The following is a 10289-nucleotide window of genomic DNA, read 5'->3' as shown; positions in this document are numbered from 1 at the left end:
GTACTCAGTGAGTGTGCTAGTTTTGTTAGCATCCAGCATTTCAAACAATATAGGTTTTCAAGACACGTCTCTGTCGCCATACTAACGGGATGCTCACAGACCCCTGAAACTAAACATAAAATTAGGACGAACTACAGGTCCTTGTGGGAAACAAAGAGATGTTGTATACTTAACACAATACCCTTCTTCGTAAAAAAAGAAACCCATTGTCCTTATTGACATACAACCATTGGATCTTTTTGACGGAAGTCTGCCTTCGAAGCATACGTGACTTGACTGTGACCACAACCTATACTTTGTTTAGCAGTTTAAACTTGTCTGTTGAAATTAATAACCGAACTTCTGTTCAGATTTAGGCTCAAACTCTAAACAACACAAATAACATACAGCCTATAGCTTACCATAGGATATCAATCGACGTCAAACTTTGTCTAACCGAACTAACTGAATTTGACAAAACACTGAAAGCAGTTTATGAAATTACATTCATTCTAATTGACATACAGTAATTGTATTTCTCAACATAATTAAGTCACGTCCATGTGTAGGGTGAGCTCTCTTTAATGTTGGTGTACTAGTCCCCACACCGAGAAAGTAGAGGCTAGTCCAAGATCATACATCAGAAGGACACTCATAACTTGCCAGAGAAAATCCAGGTGACAGTTACAATCTACATTAGGCTACGTGTGATGTAGCTGTGCACGAAGAATTACAAAAAACATACGAACTTTCAGCTTGTATGTTAAATGTACAGAAGCACTCTGCCTCTCACAGATTACAGATAGAGGTATGTGCCCTTTCCCGCCATTAAGTGACGCACTGGAAATCCAGCAAATCCAACCAAATTTCCTCCCCTTTGTCCTTGCACCTTTGCATTGACTTTAACTAAATATGTGTTTTATCAAATTATACAATTCCTATTTCAGATCTACATTTGAAATAGAAACAGTATTACTATTAATAATGATTTTGTATGTTTGTATTTAGGCCTATGTATATACATTTGTGTCTTGCCAAAGTCTCTACTCGAACAAGCGACATTTCAGCACCACAAAGTAACGGACAGCGACAGTTTGCGCCCCCTTGGAAAAGCTTTCTGTGTTAACAGGAATAATAATACAATTTCTCCAACAACTTTCCTCAAGTTTCTGGAGACCTGCTTGTACACAGCAAGTATCGTATTGAAGTAATACATCGTGACACACAATAACATTTACATTGACTAACACTGCCAATGAAATATGTTCACTTAAAGTGCGAATGTGAAACTGCCTCCAAATAGCTGTGCATGCTTCTGTTTTCTCTCAAATGACGTGTGAGCATCATTGTTAGGGAGACGACTGTAAGGTACGTGTGTCTACCAAACAGGGATTAACACACACACACACACACACAAAAGATTCCTGTTTTAAAGTGGTTTTACAAATGCCTAAAATAAACACACTAACACACGGTCAACTAATCACAAATTAGTTTGAGAATCTGCGTGGAATCTGATAGAACCAAATCATTGTCCAAACACATGCATACAGGTTATACCACATGCAAGTTATATGGAGTAATCATGGGGTTGAATACATACCTAGTTTCTGTTTTAATCTCAATTGAACACACAGTGGACATCCGGTGATAGTAACTTTCTTGTTAAGATATTATATCTGGAAAGAAGCAATAAAGACCTTGGGTTTTAGACAACGTGGATTATTTATTTCAGAAGTTCTTAGTCATTTAGTGTGATATTCCGAACAGTTATTCATCTTCTTCTTTTTGTTTACAAAATGTAAGTATAAACATTTATTAATAGCCTATTAAACTGTTTGCTACCATGTTTTTATAACACACATCCTTTTGTTGAAATGGCCCCTGAAAACGACTAACATTTGTTACTCAATTGTTTTACCTTACAAACTGTCGTTCCAACATAATGTTCTATCTATGCATCCAAATCCTAATATTCTAATACGCCATGACCCATACAAGTTCCGAACTTCCACACAGTTTAGTGCACATGGCATATCCAACATTATTGAAATGTATCCTTAATGTTCTTGGGATATTTGCTCTCAAGGGTGAAATATTATTCATGCTTCCTATAATTAAAACCAGAACAGAATGAGACAATTGTGGCTACAGTCCATGCATTTTCTTTGAGTCACTTTATAGTGTATATCCATTAAGAGACCTCTTTTCAAGACCCAAGTTTTTAGATACAACCCTTATCAGGTGTATATGGTTTCAGATCTAAACAATATTCAGGTCAGACCTAGTAAAGTTACAAACAGAACCTTACAAATCATTTCTGAGGGTTGTACCATTTTTATACAAAGTTCTATCTAGCATGTCTTGAAACATGTTGAAAATCTTTAACCTGTACTTTTGCCTTCTGTGCGATACAAATGTCAAGGAATTTCAGTTTTTAAATATACACATGGCCAATTTTTCTGTAAAGAAAACATCTGAAATATTATGAAAATGTGGAACTACTTTAGAGAAGAAGCAAAGAGGATGCCTTGAGTCATTACACATTTAATCACCCATAGACACACCAATGCAGTTTGTATCATGGCAATTAATAGTCTTACACTAAGTCAAACAAACACACATCGTCTCCCACCTACAGTCGGCCCATGCTTTGTTCATACACATGCGTTCACATAACATTTCTTTCCCACTGGCATTCTAATACATTTCTGTAATTTCTATTTCTCCTACCTTTTTAGTAACGCACACGCACATACATATATACATGTACACTGTATGTAAACACACAGACAGGGAAAACACCTTTACTTATGACTACCAATACAGGTTCACAGTTTCCAAATGTGTCAAAGTCATGTATATGACAATATCAAATTGGCATGTGTGTATAAACATATCAATGCATGTAAAAATGTTAATGTTAAAAAAGTATTAATTTGCTTGATCAAATACGAAGTCCTTCCTGTATTTTTTTTATTTTTTCTTATTTTTCTTACAGCTGTGTAGCCATGTAAGACAAAACACCACTCCCTGACAATTTGGTGTTTTTTTGGGTCAAAATATTCCCTCACTCTTTGTTCTTTTAAACACACACTATTCTTCTCTGTTCACTCACACTCAAACCAGATTTCCACGGTAACACATGTTCACATATCCTCTCAAACAGTACTCTTCTTTACACACACACACATACATATATTTTTCTATCACTCGCTTTCTCTTTCAGACACAGAAAAGCAAACACACACTCATAAACACACACATCTCTCTCTCTCTTTGTCCCTCCATCTCTCTCCCTTAAACACCAAAAAACACACACATGCTCTCCCAAACAGACACATTCAGAAACATTTCTTTTTCTCTCAGACACAATAAACACACAGGCAGACACACTCAGCACTTACTAACACACACAACTCTGTCTCTCAGACACAACAAAAACACACTCACACGCAGACACACCTTAGTTTCCTCCTAACCCTAACCCATAACAGCAACAACTTCATCAAACTTTATCAGCTGATCATCACCAATTGACACAAAATCTGAATTCTACCTAAAACCATAACACACATCACAACCCTATCACCACTGCTGGTTAAACAGGAACTTGATGTGACGCACATGCTCACTACAACACCTGAAATGACCGCCACCACACCTTCGCAGTGCCAGGACACACACACGATGACGAACACACATCAGTGGGACTCAAATCTCAGACTCGTTATTGCTTCTCATTAGCTCTGGTTAACTCCACTGTGGAAACTCAGAATGATAGTGCAGTGTTACCAAAAAAATGGTCCCTCTTTTGCCTGCTCCTATTTTTTCTCAATAAGTTAGTGCACTTAACATCTTACCTGCTCCTAATGAAAAAGAACAACCCCCCCAAAAAATTGGGGACTTCGTGGGTTGGGTGTCATACACAACCAATGCACAGTTATTAGATGAGACCCACAGCTATTGTGTTGTAAGCAGTTGTGCTGGTATGACACATAACTGTCTGCTGTTCCCAATCTTGTCTCCACCCCACTTTCTTCTTCCCCTCTTTCTTTCTCTCAATGTGTGCTTAATTCTCTCCCTTTCTTTCTCTAGCTCTTTCATTCTCTCTGTCTCTCTCTCTTTCTATGCTATTGTTTTCCAAGATGTACCCAACCTAAAATGGCTGACTTTCAATTTGTCAGGATGAGACACAGATATGGTGTTGGCTGATACCTGCTCACTGCACATTTCCGGCCCCTCTTTTTTCTATGGAGACACATCTGTCTGTTCATTTTCCCTTCACTGTATCCTCAGCATCTTTCAGTATTTTAAAGCTCCTAAATAAAGAAAAAGAGAGATTAAATGACTTGTTTTACAGTAGTAATCACACACACAGCAATGCTCACACACACACACACACCCATACACAAACATACACATTTGCACATACAGTACACACAGACACACACAGTCTCACACAAAATGTCATAACAACACACCTTAACTTTATATCTGTAACTTATTTCCGCGTTCGCTTCTTGGTTTCCTGAAATTAGTCTAAAAAGTCTAAAAGAACTCTATTTCTCCCTCAAGCTGGTCTCAATTCAAAGAACATAATTTTTTATAGTCCCACATATGGCACTGCATCATAGTCTGTTGGACAGTACTTCAAAGGAGCCATCTCATAGCCCCAAGCAGAGCAACTGTGGGGACAGTAATTATCAGAACTTCTTTCTTTGTGTGTGCAGGTGAGAAGAGGTGCGGCGGCTCTCTTTTAGGTGTAAGATATAACAACAAACATTTGATAAAAATGCGTTATTTATACACCCACATGTAGGTGCATGCATTACAAGCACACATTTGCACAGAAGTACACTTACACATACAGTACATACAGTCACACAAACAAACATACATACATTCCTATACCTAATCCTTGATATGCTTTCTATTAATATATACATTGAATGTCATGTTGGACAAAACACCCAAAGTTTAAAATGTCAAACCTCAACATTAAACCCCATCTCTTCTTGACTCTGTATTCAAATGCACCACTATATATATTGAGTTATGGACATAGCCTTCAGGATTTTTACAGTTCTGGTCAGCCATTTTCTGACAATTTATTTCAATTTAAACTAGTAAGTGAGACTCCAAAGTCAAATGTTAGCAATAGTAAAATGTGTACTTATCCGTGAGATAATACTGTCAGACTCTTTTCCATAGCACAATCAAATGTCACCACAGAGAAAACCATAAAAATCCTAATTTAAGCACAATCTCCATATACTGCAACTACTGATGTGTGGAAAGCACAAAATGGCCACCCTGCCAAAATTTGGACTCAGAGATCGACTTCATATCACTTCAATGCCCAACGTCGAGTTTTCAAATGATTCCTGCGTTAGTGTTTTATCACATAAAAAAACTAACAAATTAGGATCCCTTAGGTTTTCCAATTATATTAAAACCTTCATGGCAAGAAATATAGTCCATACATACATTTTTTCCTTGACAAAAGTATAAAAGTAAAAGGTATAGCAATAGAACTGTCAAATGCGTTAATTGAATGATCTTACATAAGTACTCAGGAAGTCAAGTACATTCTGGTCACTGAAAGGATGTTCTCTGGCATTGTTTACAGCTGGACAGGGCATCCATCCGCTGAACGCAAAAACCTCCAGGCCCTGTCCAAACAGACAGAGACACACAGACAAAGTCAAAAACACACGCGCACACACAAAAGCACAGACAGACTGAAACGCAGACAGACACACACATTCATTAAAACTGTTTACAGCTACAATTTACCTTTGGTCATCCAAAAATAGAAGCCTTGTTTAATTTTGGAGATGGCTCTGTTTTTTCAGACTCGGAGCCTGGTCAGAATACCTGACACAGTTCCTCTGCTAAAGAAAACAACAAGTCAACAATCACAAGAGTTAAAGTTGTTTTGGACTTTAGGTTGACATAGGATGCCTCACCTAGTTGTTGTTTTTAAGCATCCATTGCTTGCACAGAATATTTCAAGTGGTAGTTTTCCTCAATAAAGTTTAGAAGGTCCCCTGATGCTCTACAGACTTTCAATTTACTATCGATACTTTTCTCTAAACTAACCTTCACCGGAAGCCAAGTCAATTGTTCTATATCAGCATAGATGCAGCATGTTGATTTAAACACTTGAAGTCAGATTTGAGATTGATCTATGTTATAGCTGTAACCGTCTGCTCTAACTCAACCATGAGTTTGAACAAAAACAGTGAATTCAGACACGTGCATTATTGTTTAGTGTAAACAATGTTAAGATTTAGCTCTACCCTGATTATATCCCATATCTGGTTCTGTATTTTGCCACAAATTAACACAAATTTAAGAAATGTTAAATGTTCCCCAGGATTTTAATTTATGTGGAATACATTTATACTGTTTACAAGAAAATCATTTACAAATATGCAAATTATTACAATCTGCAAAAGATCATTTCATTTAACTAACAAGACATGAAAAGGATGCAAATATGCAAATGTATGTGTGCTCTTTAAACCCGTATAAAACATTTAACTTCTCTAAAATGGGAACACTTTTATCTATGATCAAATAAATGTTTTCATCAAGTTATGTAGCATTATATAAAATGTGTATTTTTGCATTCACATATAGTTCTCAAAGTAGTGAGATTTCTGACTAAATTACTTTACAGTTTAGTTAATTTGCTTCTATAAAAAGGGCAATAAAATGCTTCATGAGTACATTCAGTATTTAGTAGATTTCGTGTGAGTTCATTTGAAATGCTAACAAGTGCAAGTTCACAGTTGAGCATTTAAAATGTGTGTGTGTGTGTGAGAGAGAGAGTGCAATAGACAGAGAGTGAGGCTAAGAAAAAGCAGAGAATGTGTGTGCAAGAGTTTGAGTGAGTCAACATGTGTATGTGAACAACATGAATGCGTCATCAGGTGAATGAACATGAATAATTGTGTGAAACATATTTCTGATGTATGCCTATGTGTGTGTGCCAATAGCGTGAGAGAGTGGGTGTGTTTGTAAATGTGTGTAGGATGTGTGGAGTGGTTTCCTATGAGAAGGGGCTGACTTGTTACAACACAAAGGTCTATGAACAGTGGGGAAGCACACACATCTGGGCAAACCTGACAATGAATTGTGTGTGTCCGTGTGTGTGAGACATCATAAACACCAGAGGAGACACAGTGGTAACTTTACCGCAGAAATTGTACTTGTGTATTTGCGTCTGTGTGTGTTCGTGCCAGACCCAGAGTTAGCATGGCGGTAATCCTCCTTTGTCTCACTAGCCTCCTGAATCATCTCTCACCCTGGCCCATTTTCTAGCATCATTCCACCGGCCAGTGACCACTCTCCTTGACTCAAAAATGTAGTGAGGGAACAAGAAGAAAAAAAATGAGGTAGAGCAGAAAGGTGGAGTTGGGGGGCTTGGCCAGAAGTACCCCGTGTTCCAGGCGGAGTTTTCTCACAACCCACTCCCCTGTACTTTTTATGGATAAGGTGTTACCTCATCCCAGACTCATCACAAGATAAGGGAGGCTAAATTTGATGCAGTACACCTACATTGGTGATTTGGTTTAGTAAAGGTTTAACACTTACCAGAACCAGGCAGTGAATCATGAATGAGTCTTTCTCTGTTATGTTGAACATGGTGAGAGGGTTTCATTGACTCTTGAAACTGCATACCCGTACTACAAAATAACTCACTACAGTGCAGGGAACACAAAAAGGACCACTTTAAGTTCTAGGTCTGGACTGGCACACCTACACAAACGCACAGAACTGCGCACACTAATACACACGGACATGCGCTTGACTTTGCAAGAATCTGTAATGGTTCTGTACCTGGTGAGGAGGAGCACGTAAGCTGAAAGGCCCTGTCAGCTTACTTTTAACCAGGACCGACTCTAGAGATTCAAAGAGAGAAAGAAGAAATTAACAAACAAATGGAGAGAAAACCCATGCAAGACAAGGTAAAGAGAAGGATGAACAGAGTGAGATACAAAAGAAAATGAGAAATAATGAATGAAAGTTTTTTACAATAAGAAAAAACTGGATGGAAAAAAGAGACGTACAGTTAAGACAAAAAGCAAAAACATTCTGATGTCTTAAAGTTCCCTCTGAAAAGTGTATGTTATAACATCCACCAACACCCTTTTGTGACTGCTTTAGTGTACAAAATGTATTTAATAGAATTTAAGTAAATCATGATTAGCCACAATTATGAAATATCAACAGCATGAGCAAAGGCGTATATGTGTGTGTTGCCAGTTAAACAAAAGTTAGAGATGTTGCTGTTTGCGTCCTTCATGTAATGAGTCATTAAAGATTAGACAATTATATAATTACAACTCAAGAAACAGAAGTAGTCCCAGTGTAGAAGCCCATTGCCGTATCAGAAACAGATTGTCATTTCTGAAAATGTCTGAAATGTGTCAGTGTGTCCTTCCATATATTGGTGTGTTTATGTATGTGTATGGTTTGTGCTTAAATCCGTAGGTATGGGCATAGGTGTGTGTTTGCATTACTTCAAGTACCCAAGCCTGTGTGTGTGCGCATGTTTGCATGCTCACATCCGCATGGACAAGTACATGCTTTCTGCTAGTAAGTACTGCAAAAAGAAAGGTTTTCCTAAAAATAAACAAAGACATTTGGAATGAGAACAATGCATTGGGGGACATGAGTCACGACAGAAGTGATGACGTTCCTCCATTCAAAAAGAGAGTCCCATTCTTATCTTTGTGGAGAGAGCTCAACGGTCCCTTCACCCCTACCAGACAAACACTGGCTGGCTTTTCTTGATGCTGAAGAGGTATGATATTAAAAGTGACACATGAACTGACGAATCAACATGACTAGAATTAATGCACAGTAAACTGTTCTAAGTGACCATGTGGTGTAGGAACCACGTTTGAAGGCTAGAACTCAAACACACCAACCCTTCTGTCACTATGTTGGCTGGCTCTTGGTCTCAGTAACCATGTACCACATCTGCACTTCACATGCATATCCAGATGTACACAACGATCCAGTTATAAACTATACTAATTTTCTAAAGTTGAAGAATATGCCAAAAGAAAATAAACGTTTTTTAAATCTATACCACTCCCACAAAACCTCTTGTGTTTCTCTATCTAGCAAACAGGCAAGGAGAAATCCAAACGAGGCATTAAACAATATTACTCTGTATTACTCACACCTACTACACAGATATCACAAACTTTATGTAGACATAACCGATATACCCAGCCAATGAAGATTACTGGCACCTGTGTTTGTTCACAAACTCAAGAAACTCAAGAACTCAACCTTTGTAAATCATCATGAAGCAAACTAGATATGGGACCTCAACGTCAACCTATGCAAGGTGCAGTGTTCTGCTTTGTTTGTTTGAGCCAACTTTTAGTATGCAATGGTGTAAGTTATCCAAAGACACTATTTACTGATTTGATCCTTGTATGTACCTCATTCTATGAACCACATTGGTTGAGGGAAACATACACACCTTCAATAACAAAACAAAATGCTATCAAACACATCATGCAGGTCTACGGTCTCAATTTCACTGTGAAGAATTGGCATGGTAACTCTTTTATAACTCTAAAATAATGCCCTGGTTTAGACACAGTGAGCGATGTTGCTCAGAAACGTAGTGGTATATCTAGTTACCAGTTAATGTAATAGCTTATTATTATGGTTGCAGACTGTATAAATTATATGGTTGGTCTGCAATCATCTTCCCAACTTTAAGAAGTAAAAAAAAAAAATGTATTCTGATGAGGGATCTGGACAAAGAATACAATTCCTAAACTGGCAAAAACAACAACAACAAAAAAACTCTGGAAGTACACTTAAGAAACCTCTGACCTTTTGTCCAGTGATATGGCTCAAACTTCAGATTCATTACCATTCACTAAATATGTACAGTACTGCATAGATGACAGTGTTTAGGGCTGGTAAGATATGTACACGCAACGGCTACGTTCATATGTGGTCAACTTTTTCTCACGTGCACAGAAATGATTATTCACCCACAAATGCAATTTCAAAAGGAAGTGATTTTAGTTTGACGTCATCCTTGCAGGAGCTTCTGTTCGCACACTCATGCTACAATTACCTTTCGCTGAATGAAAAGTGGGAAAGAGGGATGACGAGGGAGCGACGACTGCCTCTTCTACGTTTGAATCAGATTAATTCTTCACAACGCTTTTAGCCGAGATAAAGTCCAGTACAGTATCTTATTCTTCTCATCTTACAGGTGGGACTTCACCAATACCCCCCCCCCCCCCCGCCCCTCCCCATCC

General features: G+C 37.9%; 1 long non-coding RNA gene across 1 annotated transcript; it reads right to left on the bottom strand.

The window, feature by feature from the left end:
* Positions 1-870: 870 nt before the first annotated feature.
* On the bottom strand, positions 871-5772 carry LOC134021362 (uncharacterized). The gene is made up of 3 exons (XR_009930499.1): positions 5547-5772; positions 4198-4301; positions 871-1658 (listed from the first exon to the last, which is right to left on the bottom strand). It is a non-coding gene; the product is annotated as an uncharacterized LOC134021362 (long non-coding RNA).
* Between the last annotated feature and the right edge of the window lie 4517 nt (positions 5773-10289).

This window comes from Osmerus eperlanus, chromosome 5, assembly GCF_963692335.1.
Source record: "Osmerus eperlanus chromosome 5, fOsmEpe2.1, whole genome shotgun sequence".
In the NCBI taxonomy this organism is placed as follows: Eukaryota; Metazoa; Chordata; class Actinopteri; order Osmeriformes; family Osmeridae; genus Osmerus; species Osmerus eperlanus.
The sequence above is the reverse complement of the archived record's forward strand: the minus strand, read 5'-3'. Positions and strand labels throughout refer to the sequence as shown.